Raw genomic sequence first — 12,997 nt, 5'->3', positions numbered from 1 at the left:
GTGAAAGGAAAATTGAGCTGGCAATTGACATCTCGGATCTGCCAGTTCCTTACATTCACAGAGACATTATTATTTAGTCTGGTTGAAAGCAATAATGTAATATAACCAAAGGTTAGGGCTGAGTAATAAATCTGAAGCTAGAGTCAGTTTATCATAATACTGCCATGTAAAAGTCACATTGTAAGTAAAGGTCAATTTTAGCAAGTCATATTCAAGTGTTTTTCCTTTGGGCTATGGTAAAAAAAAAATCTGTTATGTGATAAGTAAATATCGAAAGGTATAGCAATCACTAAATATCACAAATTATCTTATCTAATTTTAATCCTGCTATGTATCAGATTCTTAGAGACTGCAGCACCATTCCGGTCTGGTATTTCAATTTCTCAGCACATCACCAAGTTAACCTTACACTACATTCTCCTCAACTAACAAACTGAAAGATTATTAGTTCATTGTACAGATATTTCTGTGGACTTCCAAAGTTTCATTACTTTTTACGTTCCACTGAACGTAAGGCATTGAGGGATTATCCTAGTTTTTAGGAAGATCTTCACTTAGTAGGCAAGCTTCTATAGCTGAAATAATGCTATGTGAATCAACCTGCCTTCCTGCAATTCTTTCTCGTAGGCTTTTAAACTGATCTAAACTGTACCTTTCTGTCAGCAAAGACTAATGATCTGAAAGCACTACACTAGTCAAATACCTGGAAATACAAAAGCATTCGTATGCCATTCCTCTTTAGGACTGTACGTTTCAGCTGAAAACGTGTTCCACGAATCAGGAATTGCTATCCAAACCTACAGTCTTGAGAGAACAACGTAAACGTGGGAGCTGTTTTATGCTGAAAAATAGTGCGAGTGTTACTATTTGAATACTACATCTTGCTGAGAATTCAAAATAACGTCCCACAACAAGCAGCAGTACAATATAGCCTCACGCTGTGTAATATGATGCAATTGAATCATTGTAGTTGCTGGGTCCAGAAGCTACACTATAAATTCAGGAAGTATGCAAGATCTGTGAGTAATTCACCTGTAAAGTAGTAATGTAAACATGGCTGATTTTTTTTTTTTTAAAAGAAAGAAAAAACCAAAAGCCTTGTAAGATACAGATGATAGTCAATGTCCATTAAATTGGCCTTAAGTTTCCAGACAGAAACTATAATCTAGCAGTGAGTCATGGAGGGAATATACCTTCCCCAGGGAGTAGCAACCATGCAGTGCAATTTTCTGGACTTCTTATTAATTATGTTTATTATCAGAGGTCCACCGAGATTTTTAGCTTCTGTAGACATTTATATCAGAATTACCATTATAAAAGCCTTTAGGAATGTTTCCCAAATATTATTACTATTTATCAGCTTTCCTCCTTCCCAGTTCCTATGCCTTACCAAAGTGTTTACTACAGAGACGATGGACACCAACAAGAATTCAATACGTGAAGTCTATGTCCACTCTAATCTGTTATTTCAGGAGTAGAAGAGACCATGCAAAATTTATTTCTTGATCATGGCACATTTCCTTAGAGAAGAACATCTCCAGAACTCTGCCTTTTCATTTTCATTAACCTAACCGTAGCAGTATTTTCTCTTATTCCTGGTCTAATCAGATATAATAACCTTTACACTATTTGTAATAATTTAACTGGACCTGCCTACAGCTACCAATATCCTGTACAGTAATCTTAGAAGTTATGGCTATCTGCTGGTTACAGTTACATACTATTTTGAATATAATGGCTCAGCTCTAGCTTATTGCCATGCTAACCACTGCAGGCTCCATTACCTTGCAAGCACCCATCGTAAATGCTGCCATTTGCCTTCCTTTTGTGAAACTGTTACTAATTCTTCCAAGTCAACAATTATATCACTGTTCTCCATAATTCGACCTCTATCTTACCTGATGAGAAGATGCCTTTGATTCTAACTAGATCAAGCTAACTTCGATCTTGCTTTCATTCTACTTTGCTGTAGGCTCCATAACTAAATTGCTTTTGGTTCATATTGTGACAACTCAACTAGAATGCCAAATTTTACATTTCTTTTAAGTGTAGGGCACTGAATCAGGTTAAATGTAGGAATATAGGCTTCTTAATTATGTATGTTACTGCTTTGCAGAACCATTAATCTTTTAAAAATAACACATTTGTGATTGAGAAGGCACTGAATGGGTTGTTGGCTCTGCTGTTATCTAAACAGAAAACATAAGCAGTAATGCAAATGCGCAATCACTGTTGTGGGGGAACTTTGGAACAATTTGGGCTTCAAGCTTTCTTGTTTGTGAGCAAGACTCAGCTACTGCTGCTGAAGAGCATGAAATTGAGCTGTCGTTACTTACTCGTATTTTATTGTGCTAGGAATCATTAGGAATGAAGGATGTGAGATTCATGAAAAATGGGGAGTTTATTTGTATCAAGTTCTTACTGTTATGCTTCTCTTTCCAATTTAGGATTATTCAAATTTCTTCAAAATTATTCAAGAATATTTTATTATTATGAAATCTTCCTCGTGTGTCAACACCACAAAGGTAACTCTCATCCTATTCCCTTCTCACAATGACCCCACCTCTAAGGCATCCCTTAAAAACTACAAACTAATTTATCTCTGATTCTTAACAAGCATTTTAAGACTTTTCACCTTTTCCGAATATCCTCTGCCTTCAGAAATCAATGGCAAGCTCATGTTGTTTGAGATTAACCCCTTAAGGGGTTGCTTTGAACGACTGAAGGTCTTCTATATAACCATTAAGGATTTAGCAGTTCTCCTTCATCATTTTGGCTTCAGATAATCTTTATTTAGCCACCTATGGGCACTGTTACATGGGAAACAGAATTTCTTAAATTCAGCGAGGTGATTCTTGAAGTGTTTCTTTTAAGTTTTAAGGCGCCTAAGCCTGGATAGACATCTTTTATTATAAAAAAACAATTATTTTTGTAAGTTAATAAAATACCACATAATGTAGACTTGTAGATACACTGCTTCATCATGAAAAAGGATAAACTTGACCATATTGTGCACTAGTTAGTGTTGGTGTAAGAAGGAGTAACTTAATTGACTTAACTGAAGTTATTTGGATTTATTGGGAAATTTACAAAAGTAGAATTAGAGTTTAATTTAATCTAGCATTCAGGGATGATACTTTTAATAACAGGAGAAAAGACCAATCTCACAGTATCTTGGCTAATGAATTATATAGTGCCATTAATGTCATTTGAATACAAGATAAAAATAAACGGAGGTATAAGGTTGAAAGACAGACCTGTGACATATAGGTTATTTTGACTTTTTTGGAGATTGACTGTTCTCCAAGACATTTACAAGTAGTTCAAAATTTTACAAACCATTTGAACAGTAATACTTCTATTTGGCCTTCAGAATCTTTGTTGAAGTGGGCATGAAATGACTCCAAGTTGGATTTATGCTTCACGAAGGAGTCCTCCTGGCTTGGCTTATTTGTTTTCATATTAGCAGAACAAGTGTGACAGTAACAGGAACAACTGTTCCAGTTAGACTGCCGTAAGACTCAGAGATGGATGATGCATTTTATTATTTACTCCAGTCCTGTGTTTTTATTCCTAAAATATCATTAATGTTAACTATGATCTGCCTACTACCTCTAATTTGTCCTTGGTGATGGGAATGTTATAATGTGCAAGTGCTCAAACTATTAGTTTAATATTGCAGACAGGTTTTGCAGACAACTAAGGCAGAATGTGTGCAGACTTATGCAAATATTTCATTTCAGAGCACGTAAAAAAAAAATCTGTGGCAGCTAATTTTATAAAAATTGTAGTTTAAGTTGCATGAAGCTTCTCTCTGACTAGGAAAGGTATTGGTAGATATTTTACCACCTGACCTCCTGCGTGACAAAAGCTGTATGCTGTTACTATAGCTCCATATGGATTATTGCTAATTGGTGAAAAAAACCCAGCTGTAAAACTGTGGTTCTGTCTCATGGAAGCAAAACATCTACAAGGAAAGCAGGCACATGATGTTCTGAATTTCCAGTTAGCCTCACCTGTGCTAACATTAAAGAAAATCCTGAAAAGGACAGTCCTAGAGATTTCTAAATTTTTAATGAAAAGTGGCATATGCTCGTCTTAACTAGGTTTCAGATTAATAGGATTGCAGTTTATCACACAAAGTTATTTCCATGCTGTTAAAACCTGAGACTTCAATACCCTCCAGCAGAAAATACTAAGACCCGGAGGAGAAATCAATGTAACATTCATTTGACTTAATCTTATGTAGTTTTGTCACCAGAGCCCCAAGACCTTCACAATTGTAACATTTTTCTAATGTGATGGGACATTTTGTCCTCTTCCACAGACCACCTGGATGACTGGTAGGTCTTTGTGCAGAGTTAGGAATTAGCTATTGCCTTCGCACTACTGATCCTAATAACGAGGTTCAAACAGTAATGGACCATGTTTTTAAATTCGGAAGTCTAAGTGGAACTTTACGGGACTAAATTTAGTGCCCTGGGTCTCTAGTTCCAATACCACTGAAAGGTAAAACATAATTTTTGTAACTTGAGAATTTAGAGCTCATTTTAGGTGCAACCACTTGGTTTTATTTGTAGAAAAATCCCATAATTAACTATAAAGCCCAACATGGTTGCATATCTTTCCCTTCACACTTAAAAGAACATAGTGAACGGTTAATCGTACAGCCTCACTGATAAGTAGGTTTTTCATTAAAGCCTTGTCAATGGGCATGATAAGAGAGCAAAACAACACCCAGAAAATTCCTTGACTGTATTTAGAAAGTGCATAACAAAAAAAAAAAAAAAAAAAAAAATAAAAGTTCTCCAAACTGACCCTGAAAATACAAGCTAATTCTTAATGCGCCTATTTGACAAGTACTGCCTGACTGTTCTGGCAGACTTACAGAATGCTTACAAATGAAAAGGGGGGTGGGGCTGGCAAGAGAGCTCAATAATTAGCATTTTTAGTCTCTCAGATGCAAAGGACAGCATAGACTTGCAAACAGCATTACTATGGTATCTCTAGTGCAAAACAAGATGCGGGAAGAGAAACGGGAAACATAGAAGATACATCCTCTACAAACCTTGTTAAGGAAATAAATAGATGACAGTTTATGAAAATCAAGTCAATCTTCTTTCTTTCATGAATGTTCACTTCACCTATTAAGCCCTCGGCCCCCATGTTCCCCAAGACCCTCTGACATTAAAATTTAGTAGTTGTGCATTTAAGGAAACGGTTACAGTATAGCATTTTCCCTAACCCATGCTCCAGGCACCTATATTAGTAGCTGAATGACATCTATTTTTATACAGTGCAGCCAAATTGCTCTAACCTGAGCGCAGGCTGACTTACAGATCTTACTGGTCTTTGCAAATACAGTACTGGAACCCTTCCAGGGTCCCATATTTTCTGCATGACATTGATCATTTGATGTTGCTTCAAGGACAGAATAAATGTTCAGTGGCAGGCTTGGGCTGGGTATACCTCTGCCTGGCTTCTGCATGTAGGAGTGCTTTTTGGCTCCTGCACCCAAATTTTGCCCTACAGCATCATAGGCACAATCTTGTATTCCAACAGCTTGTGCACAAGACATAATTGGGAGTAAAACACAGTTCTATACAGACCTAATCTTAGTATCAGATTTTGATCTCATAGAGGTGACTATTTTTCCCAGATTTTATTATGTGCTAGGATAAAGGGAAACCAGAGTTAAACCTAAGTTAATTTTTGTTGTTGTAAGAACTCCTTCATTGTTTCTAATAACAAAAAAATATTTCCAGCGATGAGTAACTGTCACTGAATATGATCCTGGCCCTTTCAAGGCATAAAACTATTTCACAGATATACACTATTTAAACCCTGTTGAATGTAGTATACCCTCTAATGCAAACATTAAACCAAAGACTTAATACCTTTCTTATGCAATAATAACTTATCAGAAAAGCTATTAGAATAACTGCTGTTGAACTTCTGCTCTCAACATGTAGAAGATAAATTTTCACATTATTAAAACAAAGACCTATCAGTGTAATCGCTTTAGAGCCTTTATGTTGAGGCCATAAATTTGTGACTGCAGTATTATATAGAAATAGAACATTATATAGAGACTGATAGTTTATGTGCATTATGATTTGCTAGATATATATAATTAATAACATGTTATGCACACATACTATCACTGTCTATACAGTAGATATACTCTTATTGAGATAAATATTAGAAATAGAAATGGTCTTATAACTATTTGAAAGCTAGCACTCTTTGTCCTAAAGACTGATTATATAGTGTCAGACTAGACAGTAATAAGAAATGACATAATGATGGTAAGATGAAAATGAAAAATAGTGAAAGAGAGTACTAAAAGTCATTTTGGTGTTTTATTGGCACAATTGCTGAAAGTGTGAGTATTTTTTAAAAGGCTGTAGAGTATGAAAAAAAAATCCACAAAATGACAAATGTATGAACACAAAATAACTGAATATAATTTGGAAATTCTTCATAACATATATGTCTTGTGGGCCTTCTTTCTAGAAAATGAAAACACTCTTGTAGATTTTGCAATTATGGCATCAAAATGTATTCAAAGATGACCTCCAGCATTCTTAGCATTGTAACATATGCACAGGTCAATACATTCATAATTAGAAAAGTGTAAAATTGCTCAAATGAAGAGTGTCTGATTAGTGATTGTAGTCTCCCACACAAAATCCAATAAAAAAAGTTGCGTATGAACAAGAGATAAGTGAACTAGCTTAGTGGCTTCATTATGGAGGATATAGCTTTGGCTACGCTGAAGCGGAAAGTGTCATCTTAAAAGATGCTCAGTACCAGAAAACTTCAATATTGAGATACTGCACTTGTTAAACATTTTTTACATCTGGACAAAGATATTCTACAGTCTCTATGTGATGTCACAGAGAAAATTTACTAACACTTATTACAACTGCAGAAACGATACCACTAACACTAGGAAGGAAGACATCAGAATCAGGACTTCGCTGGAGTTTTCCAACCATCCAAGTCCAAAATTGTTCAGCCTGCTTAAGAGCCACGAAACACACATTCTTTCAGTAAATCCCCCAAAGAGCTCCATTCAATGTTCTTAAATTTTGCCTAGTATGTTTTAAAGGATGGGACTCGCCACAAAAAGAATTGGTAGCAATCACTTGTTTTCGGAACAGTCATGATGCCGTTGCTAAACCCCCTTGCACAGAGCCTTGCAGCCCTTGCACTAAAACGCTGCTTACAAAACAGGGGGAAACATTCATTTCTCCACTACACATCTCTCACCTCCCAGGACAGCACCTCCAAAATATGTGGCCCTCAGGCAGGATGCACCGGTGGGGAAAAGATGATTCTAACAATAGATATCAGAAATACAATCAGACCTGATGAAATTAAAATACCTAACTTGCATTACCAACCTCCTAATCCAATTTTCTTTTTAACAAACATTAGAATTCTGATAGAGACCAATGTTTATATGTAAGTTTTTTAAAATACCTTGTTTAAGAACAGCATCTCTTTGAAAACTTCAGTCTAATGTTTCAGGTGGTTTGTTTGTTTTTAAAGAAACAGTTTGCTCTAGAGAACATAATTTTTAACTACTTTGATTCCTTTGCTAAGTGTCTCTTTAGAATACAGTACTGGGGATTGACTGTCTTCTATCCTTGGAGACCCAGAGTAAGAGCTGGGAACCAGCTTCTCATTATACAGCAAAAGTAAGACGACATTTCACACGGGAAAAAAAATGAAACTGCAAAGGGAGAAATAAACAGAAGCTGGTAGAAAATTATATCATCCTTACAATACATTATTCGGGTCTAGAAAAAAATGATCATAGAATCATAGAATCATTAAGGTTGGAAAAGACCTCTAAGATCATCGAGTCCAACAGCCGACTCATTTTACAGAAAATTTAGACATTTCTCTCATAACCTATACCAGGCTGCGTAAGAAAGGGCAAACTGTTATTATTTTATAAATGATATATTATATGCAATAATATATATTCTATTATTTATATATTTATTATATTGACATATTATTATTTTACTATACTTATTATGTATATATTATCTTTTTTGTTTGAAACGGAAGGCATTTCCTAAAAACCTGCATTACCTTTTTTTTCTCCTCACGTTCTTGCATATATAAATAGAAGTGATCAGCTTTCAAGTAACTAATGCCCTTGTAAATGTGAGAAGAGAAACATATAAGAAGCAAAAATAAGCTTTTAAAAAAATCTTTATGTTTTCTACTTTTCATAAGCCAACAAATTAAGGAAGTAAAAAAAATAAATTTGTAGAGGGATAGTAAAGAGCCTCACAATATAAGCATGTAAGATCTCAGTTATTTCTGAGAAGCTTTTTGATTTTTTCTAAATAAAAACCAAACCCCAATTTTTAAAAATTATCCTTTGCATATATTGTCCTATGAAACTATAAATTACTTTCCAGAAAATATTTTTAAGTAACTTTAATTTTGAAGGTCAAGATGCTTATGAAAATATCCTGTGTACAAAAAATATGTTTCATATTAAAAGAATATTACTATAGCGACAATTCAAGTTGTTATGGTAACTGGGTCTGTAAAAAGGGTAAATGAGCTTAGAAAATGTTTAGGTGTTTTTCCCTGCAGAATTTTTATATAAAACAATTCAGAGGATAAAGTACGGAACAAAAGAACTACAAAGAGTTAGATGGAGTCATCGTTATTGTTCTGAAATATAAACATCTATTATGTTTACACTCTTTATATGTTAATGGATATATAACATTTGTATACTCTCAAAGAAAAGGGAGAACAAGCTCAGTGAGACATCCTATTAGCCGGTTTCCCATTTCATTCAAATTTTAAAATTTGCCAAAAAAAAAAAAGGGGGAAGAAAAAAAATCAGTCACATTCAGGCACTTTGAATAGTGATTTGATTAACAGCGTTATTTAGGGCTCACCAGAATTAGCAACTTGGTTGAATCATATTGTTCTGCAAGCTAAATGTAGCTGTTGCGTACACACAGGAGACAAGCGTAGATGTCTGGGAGGAAGGGAGTTAACACCTGCCTGATGCAATTGTGGTTTCACAGACTCGCTGCCTGTGTTTGCCTGCACAGAGCCCAGGGGTGGAACCGTACCTGTAGGGGCTCCCAGTAAAGGGTGGAAGTGGGCGCTAGCAGGCTCTAGCGGGATGAGAGGGGGAAGTCGTGGTCGTCTTGACCATGCAGGCAGGAGGCTCAGAGAAGTAATACGCCTTCCCAAGTAGCTTTGTCCTTTGTCATTGCCTCAACAAAGAGAGCACGGCTGGAAGACAACACATTGGTGCTTTTGAGTCACTGACTGCTTCCTGGTCCTAGCCAGATCTCTTGTGCTGCTGACAAGTGTGAAACAGGCCTTAATAGTGCCGAATACATAGCGCTCTGGCAAAACCAGCAACTCTATTCCTTACTCTGTTGGTTCTCAGCAATGGTTCGATTGAGTTTTCAAGCTTCCCAGGAAATAATTTCCATGCTGAGAGCCAATCTGCCAAATACCAGGTGAAAATAAAACATACTTATGAAACTGCAGGAATAAAACCTCCTGTGAGTGTCCAAAAAAACATGAGAAAAGGAAAGAGAAATAGTAGAAATACCTAGAATAGTATACTTCTGTTTTACATACTGGAGATATTCAACTGATGGTCACTGATTTTGACCTCAGATCATACCTGATTCTGACTAAAATTATGATGAAACCAATCTGGGGGACTTTCAGTGTGGGGGAAGTTAATCAAAAGAGGGAAGCACAATAGAATGTTTTGCTAAAGATATGTATTATGCTTTTTTCTCTGTTATTTTGTTATTCTATTGACGTTTTAAAAAAAAAAAAAGTTTTCTAATTTCATTTCTAACTCAAACATCCTGTAGAAACAAGGAATCACTTTTAATTGTTGGACTACGGGTGAGATCCAGGATATTTTCATATAGGTAATTTATATAGGAAAAAATAGCTACTTCAGAAAACAGAGTTTTTCGATCATTAAGAGTCCAAAAACTGGGCCTGAGTTGTATCTGCAAATCTGGAGAAAGATATAAACATGTATTCTGGCACCTTATCCAAATTTAAAGCAACTATGGATTGAATGCACTCCTTATGAAAACCCAGGACCTTAGCTCAATGAAGAAGTATCTCCATTTGGAACTAAATAGAGAATACCATGAGATCACAGAGCTTATTAAATACTTCTCTGTAATTAGTACACTTTTCAAAGTATCACTTAGTAAGGTCTATAAAATATGCCTCAAACAACACTAGACGCTCCCACTGGCAGGTCATCAGGAAACAGAAAAAGCTCTTTCAGTTTGGGGAACGTATCGGAATAACAGACAGTAAACATATAATTTCTGGACACACAAAGAGGGGGTTTAATAAACACAGAGATTCCAGTGTTGATGCATCTACAATGAGTGCTGCCAGTGGGAAGTAATCTGAACCGCATCACTCAAAATACTTGAGTCATTTAGAACCAAAAAAACAAACAAACAAAAAAATAGCGTACTGCAAGTTTTTTACAAAACAAGTTACAAGTTTTGTATGAACAAATGACAACTAAAAAAAAAAAAATCTACCACAGTATGTCTTTTCCATCTCTCCTATTCATGATTCTATGCAGCTGCTATCTGAAGTGTTTAAACAGTAAACTTTATTTAAATGTTAAAAAGTAAAATAATTCTGTGGTGTGTAAAACTCATTTTAGAGAAGAGTGGAAAGTGTCATATAATCTCAGCTACTGTGGGTTTCACTGTACATGGCAAGAAATATTGCTATTTATAAAACCTGGAGTAATACTTCACAATTAAAAACATAACTAATTAATTTTACTTTTATGCTTGTGAAGTGTTTGCAGGTAGGAATGTCTGCAGATACAGAAGCTTATCACTCTATTTATAGCCTTCTGTAAATTAGAATAGTCCCAGAAAGCAAATATCTGTTATTACTATATTTGTCTTTTGAAAAATTGAGTAGAATATTTGGAGAGCAGTAAGAACACCATTAATGCGTGGAAAAATAAGTGCATTCTGCATTTATTGATCTAAATTTTCTCTATTTTAATACCAGAATATCCCTGCAGATAAACTTGCCATATACGTAGAATTTACTAGAACAGTTTCAGACATGAAACAATTCGCAGCTGGTCCAGAATGGCATGGTTAATGCCCTTACAACATCATTCTCTTTTCCAAGATGTCTGTATCGATTATTCCTTTACTGGGGTGAAGCTGCCCCAGTGCAGATGATGCTTTTAAGACCATTTGTCGTAATCCAAGACTCATTCACCTCTGTGGAAAACATTTGGGTATCTGGTAAAGAGTCTTAAAATAAAAAAGGTAAGTTATGAGAGTACGAGGCTGTGGAGCGGCATATATTCTCTTGTGTGATACAGAAACTGCAAGTATTTTGTCTAGGAAGAATCGTGGCAATAGTCTTTACAGTACAGCTTCCTACATAAGCAGAAACATGAAATTAAATGCAGGGCTTTTCTTGGACACATATTCATTCCTTTTTTTTTGGTCATTTATTCACCAAATTCAATAAAAATTCTACCAAAAAAGGCATATGGAATGAGATCCTAAACTAGCAATTCAAGTATTAACATTATTTTTCTATTAGTAAAAATGGTAAATTATACTTCTGTAAATTTTTATTCATTACTTTCTGAAAATGTTCTTCACATTGTATATTTTAATCTCCCATCCACTAGGCCATTGTAATCTGTTCTGTAAGTTGCATTTTTCACTGATTAAAATTCAATATATTTGAATCTAATCACTGTTATGACATAGCTCTCCTGATACAATTATATTTATTTGTGAATAAAGCGAAGTCCCTGTCTACGTGTGTATCAAAAGCTTCCTATTTAAAGAAAAAAAGAAGTTGGATCTAAGTAAGATTATATTTCACTTTCTTCAGCCAATGAAATAATCTATGAACTAGTCCACTATGCGCTGCAGCTAAATATGCAGATTATTTAGAATCTCTATTATTCCCTTCCTGGTCTATTTTTATGTTTCCACAGAGTACTTCGGCTCAAAAATGCAAATATATGCAGTGCTATTTTACTGTTCTGAAACCTCTGTTTTTATATTCCAAGCTCGCTGGAACTTTTTCAGGAACCTTCATTATCTTAGACATTTTGAGAATATTTTGAAAGCTTGAATAAATTGCCTAACCACCAAACGCCTAGGGCAGCGAGGCAGTGTCTGAAGACTTACTGAATTGAGTGACTCTTAAATTAGACATTTGCATGGTTATTTTTAATTAATCACCATATAAAATGTAATTAGAATGCACCACTTATCATTTGAATAGCAGTTGGCAATTTTTTATTTTGTAAATTCTTCTTACAGCACACAGTTCAGGAGGAGAGAGGGAATCCCAGAGGCTGATGTCAGGAATAATCAGGGGTGATTTAGTTGGCTGTTGCTCGGGATATAACGTGTAGTTTATTTCACTCTCTATTGGTCAGGATTTTTTAACTTAGACATATACAACTGTCCATGCTCATCATCTCTCCTCATAGTTTTGGAGCAGTATGTGCTCGATAAAGAAATCGCTGTAAGACTTGCACAGAACCTCATTCTCGGGTGCTGTGTGGTTACTCTGTGATGCTGACTTTAAAGGCAGTGGGACATGGCACAGGTGCAGGGCCCCCACTGGCTTCAATGAACATGCGTTTGTGCTGGTATGAATGAAAATTCCTACTGCTGCTTTAAAGTGGATTGAAGAACACATGAGAAGAGCTGTAAGGCAGGTAGCATCCCTAGAGGAACACCAGGAAGCCAATTTCTTCCTGTCTGGATGCAGCCAGCTCTTAGCTGGGATTCAAAGGTACAGAACCTTCCTAACAAACAGAGGAGTCACTATCAAAAGCTGCTGCACACCCCCAGCATCTCCGACGACTGCAGTTCTCACTGCCACGGTGCCCAGAGCTGGTAAGGACATTCAGAATCATAGAGATGCGCTTTCAAAGACCACA

This window comes from Aptenodytes forsteri, unplaced genomic scaffold, assembly GCF_000699145.1.
Source record: "Aptenodytes forsteri isolate BGI_AS27 unplaced genomic scaffold, ASM69914v1 Scaffold13, whole genome shotgun sequence".
Taxonomy (NCBI): Eukaryota; Metazoa; Chordata; class Aves; order Sphenisciformes; family Spheniscidae; genus Aptenodytes; species Aptenodytes forsteri.
This window is presented reverse-complemented; position numbering follows the sequence as displayed.